Consider the following 18,356-nt stretch of genomic DNA (forward strand, 5'->3'; position numbering starts at 1 on the left):
GAAAAGATAATCAATAGAGTTATCCTTCTTACAGGATTTACCGTGTGTTGCGTCTAATGGATAAGTAAATTGGACTATTCACTTCTTTTCGTAAGATCTTACCCAGTGGCTAGATAGGAACACAGTATGAATAATAATATACTGAAGCTAGGAAAACTCATTTCCAAGTTCATTTAGTGGTTTAAAACATGTACTTAATGGTCACCAACCTATCCTGGCAATGAAATAGTGAAGTATTGGAGAAGCAGAAATGTGAATTTTGCCTACTTTCTTGCTACTGTTTAGTTTGGCTCTTCAAATAAATTACCCCACTTAAACAATTTTGGGCTACATCTTTATACATTATGTTTTTAAAAAAGAAAAAGCCCAGTAGATAACTTCAAGGAAGGTAAAAAAAATTAGCCGGGGTGGGGGGGACTACCTTTAGAAAAGCACTTTCCATAATCAAGAAACTTAAATACTTAGACACTAAAGCACACACTTTTTAACTGAACATTTCACTTAAAGAAAACCTCTTTCTTGGTGGAATTTACTTTCAAAACCTGTTATTCTTTGAACTAATTCTGTGTAGCTATCTAACAGGTTCTAGTAACTTGGCTTCACTCTGATTGAATTTTATGTAAGCAAACCATAACACTTTGCAATAGTTAAGAAAACATTTTTATTATTTACACTAAAGCAATTTAAATGGTGCCTCTTTATATTAACTTGGCACTTCATAAGTCTGTAAAACAGGACACTCGGATTAATCAAACACCAGGAAGGAACCCTATACAGATGTATGATTAGGATGAAATAACAGGGTGAGCCAGTTTCCGTAAAGTTCAAGAATGATTATTAAAACACAGTTTAAATTAATGGTTCATGCTGTACAAAGGTAAAAATAGAAAAAAATCTTATCTGGTGGCTGTAGGCTTGGGTGTGGTGAACAGTTATGATGGCTACACTACCCACACTACGGCCTGCAAGTTTCTTGCTGTATGGGCTCAATTTCTCTTCTTGGCTTCATTCAGTTTTACATACAGTAGGTCAACAACTCGCAGCTATACTGTAAGCTGTTTGCAGTCTTCAACCGAGGCATTTTTATGAAAATTTGCAGGCAAAGCTTCTGCTCCACAAACGAGTTACCTCAATCACTGCTGCCTTCAGACTGTGTGACTTACTTCCCGAACTTGCTCAAGGTAGCACGCCAATTCGCCTTTCACACCTCTTCCGTGCGCCACAGCCATTTTCGTTTCAAACAAAAGCACACTGGTTTTTACATAACACCTATTTCTTACATTGTTCGTAAGCATGACCATTTCTTAAATTGTCAAATTTACATCAACATGAACAATTTATACACACACATATTTTTAAATACAAAATGTTATCAAAACATTATTTAGACACTTGGTATCCTTTGTAGAGGACTTGGGCAGGTTTGTCCCAACCTAGTACACATTATTTTGTTACTTCCCTTCAGATATTCCATTTAGCTTCATCTACAATAATTCCCAATGTTCTGACTTTTGAGGTGTCCAGTGTGGGTTGCTCTCCACTTCCTGGGTGTATTGTATCGAGTTAGCTTTTTCAAATTTCCATGAGGGTTTATCAATGTATTTTGTAACTGATATTTCAGCACCAATGATAACTTTTGTGAGCCAATGTACACTCCTTGAAAAATGTTTAGGTACTACTATTGAGTGATTCAGTGGTAATTTGTTCTCATCAGTGGAAAAGATGGATGGGTCAGGTTTTGTATCAGTTTCCATCTGCCTGCCCAAAACTTTTTAAATTCCTTGGCATCAAACTTAGATAATTTCTTGTGTGTTGATCCATTCGAACAATGGTTCTCTATTTTTGTCTCTATTTATGTATCTCCAGGTTGTGTTTTGGAATTAAAATCTTAAACATATACATGCTGTCTAGTTGCTGTGTGTAAGACTAGTGTCAGACACTTTCCGTTAGGTGATTTGTGGACTGATGTAATAACCAGGCCTTTGAGTTTTATCCTAATTACTTCTAAATCACTAATTTTCTGACTGCTTAAGCCAACATAATCCAAGAGCTGTTTCTTTTTTCATTTATTGTGGATGCACCTAACAATTGAGAGGAGTATTGATATTGCTTTATATTGCGTAATCTTGCATGTAGCTGCTGAATTATCACCTAAATGCATTTCCTTTAGAGCTATAATACTGATGGTATGCTCATCATTTAATTTGCTTTGGTAACTGCATTTGTCACTTGTTAATCCTACGTTAATTTGCATAATATGGACACCTTGCCTGATAATTTTTGACTGTAAGCTCTGAGACGTGCTGGACCATCTTTTGTGTAGAGTTTTTGCTGTCTGCTCCTGCAGTCACACAGCCTTGGTGAACCATCTCAGGGGTTGTCTACATGCCCCACAACAGTCTTTTTGGTGTCCAGTGTGAATGATTCACTGGTAAATATCCTGTCCCATACACTTTTGTTTGTAGACAATACTACTGTGTTAGCTGAAAATAGAAACCCTGAACCAGGAAGCAGTAGTCTCAGTACCTCAGAGAATTAGTTTCAGGTAAAGTATATGGATATAACATATCTAAAATGAACATGGTTTAGTTTGGAAACCACACAAACAGCCAAATGTACACACCCGCAGTAGCTGCTGGGGGTGGGGGGGCAGAGTGATTGGAGAAGACAGTACATGGTCTGAATGGGAAAAGATTGGTGGGTACAGAAGAGAGAAGGGAAAAGGTAAAGTGATACAGTGGGAAACAAATTAGCAGAGGTTTAGGTCAAGTGGATGGCACTAGATGTGCTGGAGAGACAATTTCCACCTGTGTAGTTCAGAGAAACTTGCACTGGAAGGGAATATCCAAATGGTATGTATAGTAAAGCAGTTGTTGAAGTGGTGTACAGCCTCTTGGCAACTGCAATGTCAAGTCTGTGGTTTGCCACAGTTTGGTGCTAGACATTACTGCGAGTGAACAGTTGGTTACTTGTCATCCCTACATGGAAAATTGTATGGTAATTGCAGCATAGCTGATTTTTAACAGGTTGCTTTTGCACATGATCGTGCCTTTTATATGGTGGGAGATGCCTGCGACTGGACTGCTGTAGGAGGTGGTGGGTGGATTTGTGGGACAGGTCTCTAGATTGTGCAGGCCGTGGAACACTACTTTGCAGGACATTGACCGTGAAAAACAGAGATTGCATCGGGATTGAATACAAAACACACAATGCCAAGTTAAGTACAAGAAGAGTGAATCTTCTAAGAGTTTGTGCTTCCAGCGGCTCCTGGGAGACCAGTATTAGATTCCGATGCACCAGTGCAGGTTTACTGTATCCTTTATACCTTCACATTGACCATGAAACACAGAAATTCGATCGGGATTGAATACAAAATGCACAATGCCGTCTTAAGTACATTAGGAGTGAATCTTCTAAGAGTTTGTGCTTTGAGTTTCTCCTGGGAGACCAGTATTAGACTCCGATGCACCAATGAAGGTTTACTGTATCCCTTGGTCTTTCACATTGACCACGAAACACAGAAATTGCATCGGGATTGAATACAAATGGCACAATGCAGACTTAAGTACAAGAAGAGTGAATCATCTAAGAGTTTGTGATGTGGGCGTCAACTGGTAGACCAGTATTAGATTCCGATGCACCAGTGCAGGTTTACTGTACCCCTTGGACTTTCATATTGACCGTGAAACACAGAAATTGCATCGTGACTGAATAAAAATGGCACAATGCCGACTTAAGTACAAGAAGAGTGAATCTTCTAAGACTTTGTGATTTGAGCGGCTCCTGGGAGACCAGTGATAGATTCCGATGCACCAGTGCAGATTTACTGTATCCCTTGGACCGTAACATTGACCATGAAACACACAAACTGCGTGGGGATTGAATACAAATAACACAATGCCAACTTAAGTACAAGAAGAGTGAATCTTCTAAGAGTTTGTGCTTTGAGCGGCTCCTGGGAGACCAGGATTAGAATCCGATGCACCAGTGTAGGTTTACTGAATCCGTTGGACCTTCACATTGACCATGATACATAGAAATTGCATCGGGATTGAATACAAAAGGCACAATGCCAACTTAGGTACAGGACGAGTGAATCTTCTAAGAATTTGTGCTTTGAGCGGCTTCTGGGAGACCAGTATTAGATTCCGACGAACCAGTGCAGGTTTACTGTATCCCTTGTACCTTCACATTGACCATGAAAGACAGAAATTGGATCGGGATTGAATAGAATAGCCACTATGACGACTTAAGGACAAGAAGAGTGAAACTTCTAAGAGTTTGTGTTTTGAGCTACTCGTGGCAGACCAGTATTATATTCCAATGCACCAGTGCAGGATCACTGTATCCCTTGGACTTTCACAGTGACCGTGTAACACAGAAATTTGATCGGGATTGAATACAAAAGGCACAATGCCGACTTAGGTACAAGAAGACTGAATCTTCTAAGATTTTGAACTTTGAACGGCTCCTGGGAGACCAGTATTAGATTCCGATGCACCAGTGCAGGTTTACTGAATGTCTTGGACCTTCACAATGTGCATGAAACACAGATATTGCATCAGGAATGAATACAAAAGGCACAATGCCGACTTAAGTACAAGAGGAGTGAATCTTCCAAGTGTTTGTGCTTTGAGTGGCTCCTGTAATACGTGTATTAGATTCCCATGCACCAGTGCAGGTTTACTGAATCCTTTGGACCTTCACATGGCCAGGATGCACAGAAATTGCATCGGGATTGAATACAAAACACCCAATGCCGACTTCAGTACAAGAGGAGTGAATCTCCTAAGTGGTTGTGCCTAGAGCGTCTCCTGGGAGACCAGTATTAGATTCCGCTGCACCAATGCAGGTTTACTCTATCCCTTGGACTGTCATATTGACCATGTAACACAGAAACTGGATCGGGATTGAATACAAACGGCTTAATGCCGACCTAAGTACAAGAAGAGTGAATCATCTAAGAATTTGAGTTTTGAGCGGCTCCTGGGAGACCAGTATTAGATTCCAATGCATCAATGCAGGTTTACTGTATCCCTTCGACTTTCACATTGACCATGAAACACAGAAAATGCATCAGGATTGAATTGAAATGGAACAATGCCGACTTAAGTACAAGAAGAGTGTATCTTCCATGAGTTTCTGCTTTGAGCGTATCCTGGGAGACCAGTATTACATTCCGATGCACCAGTTCAGGTTTACTGTATCCCTTTGACCTTCATATTGACCATGAAACCCAGAAATTGCACCGCAATTGAATACAAAAGACACAATGCCGAATTAAGTACAAGAAGAATGAATCTTCTAAGAGTTTGTGATTTTAGCGGATCCTGGGGGACCAGTATTAGATTCCGATGCACCAGCGCAGGTTTACTGTATCCTTTCGACTTTCACATTAACCATGAAACACAGAAATTTCATCTGCATTGAATACGATAGGCTCTACGCCGCCTTATGTACAAGATGAGTGAATCTTCTAAGAGTTTGTGCTTTGAGCGACTCCTAATGGGTAAAGTATTAGATTTCGATGCTCCAGTGCAGGTATACTGTATACCTTGGACCTTCACATTGACCATGAAACACAGAAATTGCATCGGGATTGAATACAAAAGGCCTAATGCCGACATAAGTACAAGAAGAGTGAATCATCTAAGAATTTGAGTTTTGAGCGACTACTGGGAGACCAGTATTGAATCCCGATGCACCAGTGCAGTTTTACTGTGTCCCTTGGACCTTAACATTGACGATGAAACAAAGAAATTGCATCAGAATTGAATACAAAACACCGAATGCCGACTTAAGTATAAGAGGAGTGAATCTCCTAAGAGGTTGTGCTTAGAGCGGCTCCTGGGAGACTAGTATTAGATTCCGATGCAGCAGTGCAGGTTTACTGTATCCCTCGGACGTTCATATTGACCATGAGACACAGAAATTGCATCGGGATTGAATACAAAGGGCACAATGCCGACTTAAGTACAATTAGAGTTAATGTTCTAAGAGTTTGTGCTTTGAGCGGCCCCTGGGGGTCAAGTGTTAGATTCCGATCCACCAGTGCAGGTTACAGTATACCTTGGACCTTCACATTGACCATGAAACGCTGAAAATGAATCGGGATTGAATACAAAATACACAATGCCGACTTAAGTACAACAACAGTGAATCTTCAAAGAGTTTGTGCTTTGAGCTGTTCCTGGGAGACCAGAATTAAATTCCGATGCACAAGTGCAGATTTGCAGCATTCCTTGGACCTTCACATTGACCATGAAACACAGAAATTGAATTGGGATTGAATACAATAGGGACAATGCCGACTTAAGTAAAAGAAGAGTGAATCTTCAAAGTGTTTGTGCTTTGATTGGCCCCTGGGAAACCAGTATTAGATTCCGATGCACCAGTGCAGGTTTACTGTATCCCTTGGACCTTCACATTGACCATGAAACACAGAAATTGGATCAGGATTGAATACAAAAGGCACAATGCCGACTTAAATACAAGGATAGTGAATCTTCTAAGAGTTTGTGCTTTGAGCGCCTCCTGGGGACCAGTATTAGATTCCAATGCACCAGTCCAGATTTACTGTAGCGCTTGGACTTTCACATTGACCATGAAACAGAGAAACTGCATCGAGATTGAATACAAAAGGCACAATGCCGACTTAAGTACAAGACGAGTGAACCTTGTAAAAGTTTCTGCATTGAGCGGCTCCTGGGAGACCAGTATTACATTCCGATGTACCAGTGCTGGTTTACTGTATCCCTTCGACTTTCGCATTGACCATCAAACTCAGAAATTGCATCGTGATTGAATACATAAGGCACAATGCCGACTTAAGTACAAGAAGTGAAAATCTTCCAAGTGTTTGTTCTTTGAGCGGCTCCTGGGAGACCAGTATTAGATTCCGATGCGCCAATGCAGGTTTATTGTATCAGTTGGACATTCACATTGACCATGAAACACAGAAATTGCATCGGGATTGAATTCAAATGGAACAATGACGACATAAGTCCTAGAAGAGTGAATCTTCTAATAGTTTGTGATTTGAGCGGCTCCTGGGGGACCAGTATTAGATTCCGAAGCACCAGTGCAGGTTTACCGATTCCCTTGGACTTTCACATTGATCATGAGACATAGAAATTACATCGGGATTGAATACAAAACACATAATACCGACTTAAGTACAAGAAGAGTGATTCTTCTAAGATTTTGTGCATGAGCGGCTCCTTGGAGACCAGTATTAGATTCCGATGCACCAATGCAGTTTTACTGTATCCCTTGGACCTTCACATTGACCATGAGACACAGAAATTGCATCGGGATTGAATACAAAAGGCACAATGCCGACTTAAGTAAAAGAAGAGTGAATCATCGAAGAGTTTGAGCTTTGAGCGTCAACTTGTAGACCAGTATTAGATTCCGATGCACCAGTTCAGGCTAACTGTATCCATTGAACACTCACATTGATCATGAATTTTAGCAAATGGCATCGCGATTGAATACAAAAGGCACAATACCGGCTAAAGTGCAAGAAGAGTGAATCTTCTAAGAGTTTGTGCATGAGCGGCTCCTGGGAGACCAGTATTAGATTCCGATGCACCAATGCAGGTTTACTGTATCCCTTGGACCTTCGCATTGACCATGAGGCACAGGAATTGCATCGGGGTTGAATACAAAATGCAAAATGCCGACTTTAGTACAAGAAGAGTGAAGCTCCTAAGAGTTTCTGCTTTGAGCGGCTCGTGGGAGACCAGTATTAGATTCTGATGCACCAGTGCGGGTTAACTAAATCCATTCGACTTTCAAATTGAGCATGAAACACAGATAGTGCATCGGTATTGAATACAAAAGGCAGAATGCCGACTTAAATACAAGAAGAGTGAATCTTCTACGAGCTTGTGCTTTGAGCGGCTGCTGGGAGAACAGTATTAGATTCCGATGCACCAGTGCAGGTTTATTGAATTCCTTGGACCTTCAAATCGAACATGAAACACAGAAATTGCGTCGGGATTGAAAACAAGAGGCACAATGCCGAATTAAGTACAAGGAGAGTGAATCTTCTAAGAGTTTGTGCTTTGAGAATCTCCTGGAGTCCAGTATTAGATTCCGATGTATCAGTGCAGGTTTAGTGAATCCCTTGGACCCTAACATTGACCATGAAACATAGAAATTGCATCGGGATTGAATACATAAGGCACAATGCCGACTTAAGTACAAGAAGAGTGAATCTTCTAAGAGTTTTTGGTTTGAGCGCTCCCTGGGAGACCAGTATTATATTCCAATGCACCACAGCAGGTTTACTGTATCCCTTCGACTCTCACATTGACCATGAAGCACAGAAATTGCATTGGGATTGAATACTAAAGGCACAATGCCGACTTAAGTAATAGAGGAGTGAATCTTCTAAGAGTTTGTGGTTTGAGTCTCTCCTGGGGGACCAGTATTAGATTCCAATGCACCACTGCAAGTTTACTGTATCCCTTGGACTTTAACATTGACCATGAAATACAGAAATTGCATCGGGATAGAATACTAAAGGCACAATGCCGACTTAAGTAATAGAGGAGTGAATCTTCTAAGAGTTTGTGGTTTGAGTCTCTCCTGGGGGACCAGTATTAGATTCCAATGCACCACTGCAAGTTTACTGTATCCCTTGGACTTTAACATTGACCATGAAATACAGAAATTGCATCGGGATAGAATGCAAAAGGCAGAATGCAGCCTTAAGTACAAGTAGAGTGAATCTTCTACTTCTTTGTGCTTTGCGCGGCTCCCTGGAGACCATTATTAGAATCCGATGCGCTATTCTAGCTTAACTGTATCCCTTGGACCTCCATATTGACCATGAAACACAGAAATTGCACCGTGATTTGATACAAAAGACACAATGCCGTATTAAGTACAAGAAGAGTGAATCTTCTAAGGGTTTGTGATTTGATCGGCTCCTGGGAGACCAGTATTAGATTCCGATGCACCAGTGCAGGTTTAATGAATCCCTTGGACCTTCACATTGACCATGAGAGACAGAAACTACATCGGGATTGAATACAAAAATCACAATGCCTACTTAAGTACAAGAAGAGTGAATCTTCTAAGAGTTTGTGCTTTGAGCATCTCCTTTGGTCCAGTATTAGATTCCGATGCACCAGTGCAGGTTTAGTGAATCCCTTGGACCCTAACAGAAACTGGATCAGGATTGAATACAATAGGCACAATGCCGACTTAACTACAAGAATACTGAAACTTCTAAGAGTTTCTGCTTTGAGCGGCTCGTGGGAGACCAGTATTAGATTCTGATGCACCAGTGTGGGTTAACTAAATCCCTTGGACTTTCACATTGAGCATGAAACACAGATAGTGCATCGGGATTGAATACAAAAGGCAGAATGCCGACTTAAATACAAGAAGATAGAATCTTCTACGAGTTTGTGCTTTGAGCAGCTGCTGGGAGACCAGTATTAGATTCCGATGCACCAGTGCAGGTTTATTGAATTCCTTGGACCTTCAAATTGAACATGAAACACAGAAATTGCGTCGGGATTGAAAACAAAAGGCACAATGCCGACTTAAGTACAAGGAGAGTGAATCTTCCAAGAGTTTGTGCTTTGAGCATCTCCTTTGGTCCAGTATTAGATTCCGATGCACCAGTGCAGGTTTAGTGAATCCCTTGGACCCTAACATTGACCATGAAACACTGAAAATGCATCGGGATTGAATACAAAAGTCACAATGACGACTGAAATACAAGTATAGTGAATCTTCTAAGAGTTTGTGCTTTGAGCGGCTCCTTGGTGACCAGTATTAGATTCCTATGCACCAGTGCTGGTTTACTGTATCCCTCCGACTTTCGCGTTTACCATGAAACACAGAAATTGCATCGGGATTGAATACATAAGGCACATTGCCGACTTAAGTACAAGAAGTGTGAATCTTCCAAGTGTATGTGCTTTGAGTGGCTCCTGGGAGACCAGTTTTGGATTCCCATGTACCAGTGCAGGGCTACTGAATCCCTTGGACCTTCACATTGACCATGATGCACAGAAAATGCATCGGGATTGAATACAAAACCCTCAATGATTTAAGTAGCAGAAGAGTGAATCTTCTAAGAGTTTCTGCCATGTACGGCTGCTGGGAGACCAGTATTAGATTCCGATGCACCAATGCAGGCTTACTGTCTCCCCTGGACCTTCACATTGACCATGAAACACAGAAATTGCACCGCGATTGAATACAAAAGACACAATGCCGCATTAATTACAATAACAGTTAATCTTCTAAGAGAATGTGATTTGAGTGGCTCCTGGGAGACCAGTATTAGATTCCGATGCACCAGTGCAGGTTTACAGTAACCCTTGGACATTCACATTAACCATGAAGCACAGAAATTGCATCGGGATTGAATACAAAAGGCACAATGCCAACATAACTACAAGAAGAGTGAATCTTCTAAGATTTTGCGCTTTTAGCAACTCCTGGGAGACTAGTATTAGATTCCGATGCACCAATGCAGGTTTACTGTATCCCTTGGACCTTCGCATTGACCATGAGGCACAGGAATTGCATCGGGGTTGAATACAAAATGCAAAATGCCGACTTTAGTACAAGAAGAGTGAAGCTCCTAAGAGTTTCAGGTTTGAGCGGCTCGTGGGAGACCAGTATTAGATTCTGATGCACCAGTGCGGGTTAACTAAATCCATTCGACTTTCAAATTGAGCATGAAACACAGATAGTGCATCGGTATTGAATACAAAAGGCAGAATGCCGACTTAAATACAAGAAGAGTGAATCTTCTACGAGCTTGTGCTTTGAGCGGCTGCTGGGAGAACAGTATTAGATTCCGATGCACCAGTGCAGGTTTATTGAATTCCTTGGACCTTCAAATCGAACATGAAACACAGAAATTGCGTCGGGATTGAAAACAAGAGGCACAATCCCGAATTAAGTACAAGGAGAGTGAATCTTCTAAGAGTTTGTGCTTTGAGAATCTCCTGGAGTCCAGTATTAGATTCCGATGTATCAGTGCAGGTTTAGTGAATCCCTTGGACCCTAACATTGACCATGAAACATAGAAATTGCATCGGGATTGAATACATAAGGCACAATGCCGACTTAAGTACAAGAAGTGTGAATCTTCCAAGTGTATGTGCTTTGAAAGGCTCCTGGGTGACCAGTATTAGATTCCAATGCACCAATTGAGGTTTACTGTATCCCTTGGAACTTCACATTGATCATGAATGACAGAAATTGCATCGAGATTGAATTCAAAACGCAAAATGCCGACTTAAGTGCAAGAAGAAAGAATGTTTTAAGAGTTTGTGCTTTGTGCGGCTCCTGGGAGACCAGTATTAGTTTCCGATGCATCAGTGCTGGTTTACTTTATCCCTTGGACCTTCACATTGACCTTGAGAGACGTAAATTACATCGGGATTGTACAAGAAGAGTGAAGCTTCTAAGAGTTTCTGCTTTGTGCGGCTCCTGGGAGACCAGTATTAGATTTGGATGCAACAGTTCAGGTTTACTGAATACTTTGGACCTTCCTATTGACCATGAAACACAGAAATCGCATCTCGATTAAATACAAAAGGCACAATGCCGACTTAAGTACAAGAAGAGTGAATCTTCTAAGAGTTTTTGGTTTGAGCGCTCCCTGGGAGACCAGTATTATATTCCAATGCACCACAGCAGGTTTACTGTATCCCTTCGACTCTCACATTGACCATGAAGCACAGAAATTGCATTGGGATTGAATACTAAAGGCACAATGCCGACTTAAGTAATAGAGGAGTGAATCTTCTAAGAGTTTGTGGTTTGAGTCTCTCCTGGGGGACCAGTATTAGATTCCAATGCACCACTGCAAGTTTACTGTATCCCTTGGACTTTAACATTGACCATGAAATACAGAAATTGCATCGGGATAGAATACTAAAGGCACAATGCCGACTTAAGTAATAGAGGAGTGAATCTTCTAAGAGTTTGTGGTTTGAGTCTCTCCTGGGGGACCAGTATTAGATTCCAATGCACCACTGCAAGTTTACTGTATCCCTTGGACTTTAACATTGACCATGAAATACAGAAATTGCATCGGGATAGAATGCAAAAGACAGAATGCAGCCTTAAGTACAAGTAGAGTGAATCTTCTACTTCTTTGTGCTTTGCGCGGCTCCCTGGAGACCATTATTAGAATCCGATGCGCTATTCTAGCTTAACTGTATCCCTTGGACCTCCATATTGACCATGAAACACAGAAATTGCACCGTGATTTGATACAAAAGACACAATGCCGTATTAAGTACAAGAAGAGTGAATCTTCTAAGGGTTTGTGATTTGATCGGCTCCTGGGAGACCAGTATTAGATTCCGATGCACCAGTGCAGGTTTAATGAATCCCTTGGACCTTCACATTGACCATGAGAGACAGAAACTACATCGGGATTGAATACAAAAATCACAATGCCTACTTAAGTACAAGAAGAGTGAATCTTCTAAGAGTTTGTGCTTTGAGCATCTCCTTTGGTCCAGTATTAGATTCCGATGCACCAGTGCAGGTTTAGTGAATCCCTTGGACCCTAACAGAAACTGGATCAGGATTGAATACAATAGGCACAATGCCGACTTAACTACAAGAATACTGAAACTTCTAAGAGTTTCTGCTTTGAGCGGCTCGTGGGAGACCAGTATTAGATTCTGATGCACCAGTGTGGGTTAACTAAATCCCTTGGACTTTTACATTGAGCATGAAACACAGATAGTGCATCGGGATTGAATACAAAAGGCAGAATGCCGACTTAAATACAAGAAGATAGAATCTTCTACGAGTTTGTGCTTTGAGCAGCTGCTGGGAGACCAATATTAGAATCCGATGCACCAGTGCAGGTTTATTGAATTCCTTGGACCTTCAAATTGAACATGAAACACAGAAATTGCGTCGGGATTGAAAACAAAAGGCACAATGCCGACTTAAGTACAAGGAGAGTGAATCTTCTAAGAGTTTGTGCTTTGAGCATCTCCTTTGGTCCAGTATTAGATTCCGATGCACCAGTGCAGGTTTAGTGAATCCCTTGGACCCTAACATTGACCATGAAACACTGAAAATGCATCGGGATTGAATACAAAAGTCACAATGACGACTGAAATACAAGTATAGTGAATCTTCTAAGAGTTTGTGCTTTGAGCGGCTCCTTGGTGACCAGTATTAGATTCCTATGCACCAGTGCTGGTTTACTGTATCCCTCCGACTTTCGCGTTTACCATGAAACACAGAAATTGCATCGGGATTGAATACATAAGGCACAATGCCGACTTAAGTACAAGAAGTGTGAATCTTCCAAGTGTATGTGCTTTGAGTGGCTCCTGGGAGACCAGTTTTGGATTCCCATGTACCAGTGCAGGGCTACTGAATCCCTTGGACCTTCACATTGACCATGATGCACAGAAAATGCATCGGGATTGAATACAAAACCCTCAATGATTTAAGTAGCAGAAGAGTGAATCTTCTAAGAGTTTCTGCCATGTACGGCTGCTGGGAGACCAGTATTAGATTCCGATGCACCAATGCAGGCTTACTGTCTCCCCTGGACCTTCACATTGACCATGAAACACAGAAATTGCACCGCGATTGAATACAAAAGACACAATGCCGCATTAATTACAATAACAGTTAATCTTCTAAGAGAATGTGATTTGAGTGGCTCCTGGGAGACCAGTATTAGATTCCGATGCACCAGTGCAGGTTTACTGAATCCGTTGGACCCTCACATTGACGTTGAGACACATAAATTACATCGGGATTGAATACAAAACGCACAATGCCGACTTAAGTACAAGAAGAGTGAATGTTTCAAGAGTTTGTGCTTTGTGCGGCTCCTGGGAGACCAGTATTAGTTTCCGATGCATCAGTGCTGGTTTACTTTATCCCTTGGACTTTCACATTGACCATGAAACATAGATTTGCTTCGGGATTGAATACAAATGGCACAATGCCGACTTAGGTACAAGAAGAGTGAATCTTCTAAGAGTTTGTGCTTTGAGCCGCTCCTTGGTGACCAGTGTTAGATGCCGATGCACCAGTGCTGATTTACTGTATCCCTTCGACTTTCGCGTTTACCATGAAACACAGAAATTGCATCGGGATTGAATACATAAGGCACAATGCCGACTGAAGTAAAAGAAGTGTGAATCTTCCAAGTGTATGTGCTTTGAGTAGCTCCTGGGAGACCAGTATTAGATTCCGATGCTTCAGTGCAGGTTTACTGTATACCTTCGACTTTCACATTGACCATGAACTACAGAAATTGTATCGGGATTGAATACAAAAGGCACAATGCCTACTTATGTACAAGAAGAGTGAATCTTCTAAGAGTGCCCGCTTTGTGAAGCTCCTGGGAGACCAGTATTAGATTCTGATGCACTATTCCAGCTTTAATGTATCCCTTGGACCTTCACATTGACCATGAAACACACAAATTGCTTCGCGATTGAAAACAAATTGCACTATGCCGACTTAAGTACAAGAATAGTGAATCATCTAAGAATTTGAGCTTTGAGCGGCTCCTGGGTGACCAGTATTGGATTCCGATGCACCAGTGCAGTTTTACTGTATCCCTTGGACCTTAACATTGACCATGAAACACAGAAATTTCATCGGGATAGAATGCCGACTGAAGTACAAGAGGAGTGAATCTCCTAAGAGGTTGTGCTTAGAGCGGCTCCAGGGAGACCAGTATTAGATTCCGATGCACCAGTGCAGGGTTACTGTATCCCTCAGACCTTCACATTGTGCATGAAACACAGAAATTGCATCGCGATTGAATACCAAAGGCACAATGCCTACATAACTGCAATTAGAGTTAATCTTCTAAGAGTTTGTGCTTTGAGCGGCCCCTGTGGGTCAAGTATTAGATCCCGATGCACCAGTGCAGGTTACTGTATACCTTGGACCTTCACATTGACCATGAAGCACTGAAAATGCATCGGGATTGAATACAAAATGCACAATGCCGACTTAAGTACAACTAGAGTGAATCTTCTAAGAATTTGTGTTTTGAGCGGCTCCTGGGTGACCAGGATTAGATTCCAATGCACCAGTGCAGATTTACTGTATCGCTTGGACTTTCATATTGACCATGAAACACAGAAAATGCATCGGGATTGAATGTAAATGGCACAATGCCGACTTAAGTACAAGTAGAGTGAAACTTCTAAAAGTTTCTGCTTTGAGCGGCTCCTGGGAGACCAGTATTAGATTCCAATGCACCAGTTCAGGTTTACTGTATCCCTTTGACCTTCATAGTGACCATGAAACACAGAAATTGCACCGCGGTTGAATACAAAAGGCACAATGCCGACTTAAGTACAAGAAGAGTGAATTTTATGAGTATGTAATTTGAGCGGCTCCTGGGACGCCAGTATTAGAGTCCGATGCAGCAGTGCAAGTTTACTGTATCCCATGGACCTTCACATTGACCATGAAACACAGAAATTGCATCGGGATTGGATACAAAAGGCACCAACCAATTAGCATACTGCCTGCTGTTTCCAAAGCACTCGAATATATTGTTCATGACCAAATCACTGAACACTTGCATGAATTCAGCCTATATCACAAATTTCAATCCGGTTTCCGTAAACATCACAGCACAAACACTGCTCTAATTAAAGTATTAGACGACCTGAAATGTGCCATTGACAATCTAAAGGCAGCAATATTGACGCTACTGGACTTCAGCAAAGCTTTTGACACTGGTAACTTTGACATATTGCTCAAAAAAATGCAACAGCTTAATTTCTCTGTTAGTGCAGTGAGATGGTTTGAAAGCTACTTAAAAGACAGACAGCAATGTGTTGTCTGCGTAAATGAAAAATCTTCCTGGAAACATCTTTCCTCGGGACTGCCACAAGGATCAGTCTTAGGACCACTTTTGTTTTCTTTATATGTCAACTATATTTCATCGGTTCTGTCCTGTAAATATCATTTCTATGCCGACGACCTCCAGCTCTACCTAAGCGTCAGACCTGAAGACGTAAACACTGCAAACGCTCAGATGAATGATGATCTGTCTTCGGTAGTGACATGGGCGAAAAGCCTGGGGCTTAAACTAAATGCAAAAAAGACGCAAGTAATCTTAATAGCCCATCAGAAATTAATAAGTTCAGATCTCCGCGAATGGCTACCTTCTATTCTGCTCGATGGTACTCCAATACCATATCAGAAAACAGTGAAAAATTGGGTGTAACTTTGGATGAGCATCTCAACTGGGCGGAGAATACAGTCGCAGTGTGCCGAAAGACGTCTGCTTGTCACTATGCTCTCAAAAAGTTTCAGAACATATTTCCACTGGACTTGAAACGCCAGCTCGTGCAAGCACTCTTTCTACCGAACCTCCACTATTGTGATGTGATTCAACAAGGCACGGGTAGTGAAAAGAAAATACGGCTAGAGATAACCATGAATGCCTGTGTGCATTACACCTGCAACATTCGCCGATGTGATCATGTTAGTGCTTCATACTCCGAGCTAAAGTGGCTGCGGCCGGACAAATTGCGTGACTACCACACTCTATGTCTACTTCACAAACTCTTCGTCGCGCAAGCACCCCAGTACCTTGCTTCAGAGATTAAAAACCTGTCGTGCCATCATAATCGAAACACGAGGTCACTCTTATTTGGTATCCTAACTGTGCCCACTCACAAAACAAAAACTTTTGCAAACTCCTTCTCAGTTGCCGGTCAGCATCCGGAACAAACTGCCCCTTACCTTGCGCAAAATTCAATCTCCTGCTGCTTTTAAGAAGAAGTTGAAGCATTTCCTACTATCATCCTCATAAAGTTCTCCACAAAATTAATGTACCAGGCCAATCCTCTCATCTGTCAAATAGCAAAGCTAGCGTCTCCCATCTTGCTCCTGAGATGCCTTCCCATTCATCTATCTCTATTAGCCAGGCAATCTTCTTTTCCTTTATATTTCCTTAATTATGTTTCATCATGTGTATTCTTCTCCTCCGTTCACAATGAGTGTCCCTCATACTCCCTGCTGCCAGCACTCCTATCTAAAATTTGTCTCTTCAATAATGTCTAATTATAACAATACTTATGATCTACGAATATAAACTCTATATGTATATATTTTTCCAGGTGTACCTTTCTAATTGTTTATTTCACTTTTTGTAGAAATGTAGTTTAACATGCCTACTTAAACATATGAATGTAATATAAGTAGGATGCCTGGTTAGATGGAAGAGAGGGCCTGATGGCCCTAATCTTGCAAGGTTAAATAAATCAATAAATAAATTAAGTACAAGAAGAGTGAATCTTCTAAGAGTTTCTGATTTCAGCGGCTCCTGGGAGACCAGTATTAGATATCGATGCACCAGTGCAGGTTTACTGTATCCCATGGACTTTCACATTGACCATGAAACACAGAAAATGCATCGGGATTGAATACAACAGGCACAATGCTGACTTAAGTACAAGAAGAGTCAATCATCTCAGAGTTTGTGCTTTGAGCGGCTCCTGGGAGACCAGTATTTATTTCCGATGCACCAGTGATGGTTTACTGTATACCTTGGACCTTCACATTAACCATGAAACACAGAAATTGTATGGCGATTAAATACAAAAGGCACAATGCCGACTTAAGTACAAGAAGAGTGAATCTTCTAAAACTTTGTGATTTGAGCGGCTCCTGAGAGACCAGCATTCGATTCCGATGCACCAGTGCAGGTTCAGTGAATCCCTTGGACCTTCACATTGACCATGAAACACAGAAATTGCATTGTGATTGAATACAAAAGGCACAATGCCGACTTAAGTACAAGAAGAAAGAATCATCTAGGAGTTTCTGCTTTGGGCGGCTCCTGTGAAACCAGTATTAGATTCCGATGCACCAGTACAGGTTTACTGTATCCCTTGGACCTTCACATTGACCATGAAACACAGAAATTCCATCGGGATTGAATACAAAAGGGACAATGCCAACTTAAGTACAATAAGAGTGAATCTTCTAAGAGCTTGTGCTTTGACCGGCTCCTGGGAGACCAGTATTAGATTCCGATGCACCAGTACAGGTTTAGTAAATCCCTTGGACACTCACATTGCCCATGAGACACAGAAATTGCATCGGGATTGAATACAAAAGGCACAATGCCGCCTTAAGTACAAGAATTGTGAATCTGCGAAGAATTTGTGCTTACAGCGGCTACTGGGAGTCCAGTATTAGATTCCAATACACCAGTGCAGGTTTCCTGTATCTCTTGGACCTTCACAATTACCATTAAATTCAAAAACTGCATCGGGATTGAATACCAAAGGCACAATGCTGATTTTAGTACTAGAAGAAAGAATCTTCTAAGAATTTGTGCTTTGTGC

This window comes from Schistocerca americana, chromosome X, assembly GCF_021461395.2.
Source record: "Schistocerca americana isolate TAMUIC-IGC-003095 chromosome X, iqSchAmer2.1, whole genome shotgun sequence".
Classification (NCBI taxonomy): Eukaryota; Metazoa; Arthropoda; class Insecta; order Orthoptera; family Acrididae; genus Schistocerca; species Schistocerca americana.